Below are 2511 nucleotides of genomic sequence, written 5' to 3' on the forward strand. Positions count from 1 at the left end.
TTTGCGTGGTGCGCTCGTCGGCGCAGCCAGCTGAAATTTCTGTACAGTTCTTGCTTCCACGACATTGCGACAACCTCCAAAAGGCGCTGACCCGCGAGAAATCGCCAGCGACATAATGGTACGCATTTTATCTCAAATTTCGCTTCATGAAGTGCTGTACCGCTTACCTACATGCCTTGCGCATTCCAGGACCTCGTTTTCCTGCTGCAGGAGCACGTCGTGCTGGTGTTCAAAATTTTGCAACTCCATTACCACGACCCACATAAGGTGCGGTTTGAGGACCGCCGGCGTCGCCATCTGAACCGCCGTCTGACAGCCACGATGAAGCGCTTGTCGGGCGTGCACGTTCTCAATCACGAGGTAAGGGTTGAACAACGTTTTCGCAAGTTTTCTCGTGCAGAACTCGCCAAATTGCGGCGCTTGTAACGTAACTTTTTTTGCAGCATCGTTTCCTGGATGCTTCTGGCGAGCCGATGCTGTCCTTATTTGCCGCGGACCGATACCACGTGGCGAGACGCCAGTGCGCCTTTGTTCCTTTGCAGTGGCAAGTCCAGGGTAAAAGTGGCCACGATAATTCTGCCACTACAATCTGCCCTTTAGGATCGCTATCAGCTGTAACGGTAAGTCCAGAAGTTCCGACTCGCGCATTGTGGAAATCGCGCCTGGCCGAAGTGTCCAGCATTCACCCAGTGCAGTGCAGCTTTGTTTAATTCCTTAGAGACTTCGCGCTTTGTCGAAATCGACGGCAGCCGTGAAAATTTACATATTAGACCTCTCTACAGCATTATCCCAGCGCAGTGCGCCTTTGTTTCTTTGCGTCGGCAAGCGTTAGAAGCGCGCGCCGTCTCGCGCTTTGTCCAAGTCGGATCTAAAACTCGCGCAAGGCCTCGTTGCCTGCCTGGTTAACAAAGTGGACGGCTTTGTTCCTATCAATGGCAAGCCTCTGTCACTACAGTCGGCGGCCTTAATTTTTATGATCGCTGTCAGCTTCAACAGCAAGTCCAAGAAAAGTTATGACGATCGCGCGTTGTGGAAATCGGCGGTAGAGACAAAAAACTCGTGCTTGTAGCTGCAGACTTACCCAGCTCCAGTGCGCCTTTGTTTATTTCCGTAGCTACTACCCGCGCTTTGTAGAAATCGAGGCCAGCCGTGAAATTTTACATATTAGACCTCGCTACAGCATTAGCGCTGAGCGCCTTCGTTTCTTTGCGTTCTAACTTGTTTGCTCGTTACTTTTGTTCTTTTCAGTCGTTTCCTGAATCTGTCCAAAGAGCCGGGATACGTGGATGATTGTTCGCCGTCATGTGGAACCACATGGCGATCGCACTGCATACAGCACGACTTTGGTCCATGTGTTTTTTAAATAAAAACATCAGATGCCGAAGGTCGTGCCCGAGGATTGCTTCGGCAGCTAGGGCAAAACCATGGGGACCACACACGCTGTGTCGTCGCTGCCAAGTGAAGAGGCACAAAACGGCTGTCAACCTTAATAAAGGCCCTTCTCGGGCCGCCTCAGTGTTTCCTGGCAGATCACACGCTTTCCACCCTGTGCACGTGTTCTCATTTCCAATTAAATAGGTCCTTCAAACCCTGCAGAAGGCTTGAATTAGGAACTGCTAATATCAAGATGGTACTTGAGAAACAATAGCGGCTACAATAACAAAGATGAAGAGGGGCTGGAGTTACACGCAAATAAAAAAGGTTGGAGGTACCCAGATAGGCTGAAATGGTTTTGGGCGGGAGTCCTAGTTATTCTATATAGGACTCAAATAATGCATATTCAGCGTTTATCAAGGTTTTTGTAGAAATATATAAAGAACATTAAGCAGTCTAAACGAATAAGAGAACCATGGATCACGCCAGAGCTCAGAAGAATGATAAAGAGCAAAAACAAGTACCATGCCTTTTTAAATAATCACTCTCTTTTATCTCTTATTAAAAAAAAAACAAGAAATAATCTAAATGCGTAGCTTAAGCGTGCTAAGACTGTGTATCATCAAAAACTGTTCTCTGATGTTAGAATGAGAAATTCAGACACTGTGTGGAAAGTTGTAGATAACTTGTTACGTCGCAATACGAAAAATGCGCCAGCTCAACGAATAATCTATAAGGGCTCTGAATTATCCGGTCAGGCTCTTGCAGGCTATTTAAACAGCAATTTTTTAACCACCCATTTACCTGTGATGCATCTACCTGAAGTTCCTTCATCTTGTAGCCCTTTCGAAAGCCTTTTCCTTGAGCCCACCAATGAGACCTTTATGAATTTGAATAATTGCAAAGCCTTAGATGTTGACAATATTCAGATAAAACCAGTCAAATATGTACTATCATATATTGCACTTGTGCTTGCATACATCTTCAATTTGTTAATTGAAACGGGAGTTTACCCGGAATAAATGAAGAAAGCAAGAGTGACAGTTGTGTTTAAAGGGGGAGATAAAGATGTAGTGTCCAATTATAGACCAATATCTGTGATTCCAGTCTTTTCAAAGGGCTTGGAAAAAGTAATCT

The 2511-nt window shown here is 45.9% G+C and overlaps 1 long non-coding RNA gene across 1 annotated transcript; it reads left to right on the forward strand.

Annotated features, from left to right (window-relative positions):
- The first annotated feature begins 239 nt into the window (after positions 1-239).
- LOC144102579 (uncharacterized) lies at positions 240-1299 on the forward strand. Its single transcript, XR_013308222.1, has 3 exons — positions 240-360; positions 444-620; positions 1249-1299. It is a non-coding gene; the product is annotated as an uncharacterized LOC144102579 (long non-coding RNA).
- The last annotated feature ends 1212 nt before the right edge of the window (positions 1300-2511 follow it).

Source organism: Amblyomma americanum, chromosome 1 (genome assembly GCF_052857255.1).
Source record: "Amblyomma americanum isolate KBUSLIRL-KWMA chromosome 1, ASM5285725v1, whole genome shotgun sequence".
NCBI classification, from domain to species: Eukaryota; Metazoa; Arthropoda; class Arachnida; order Ixodida; family Ixodidae; genus Amblyomma; species Amblyomma americanum.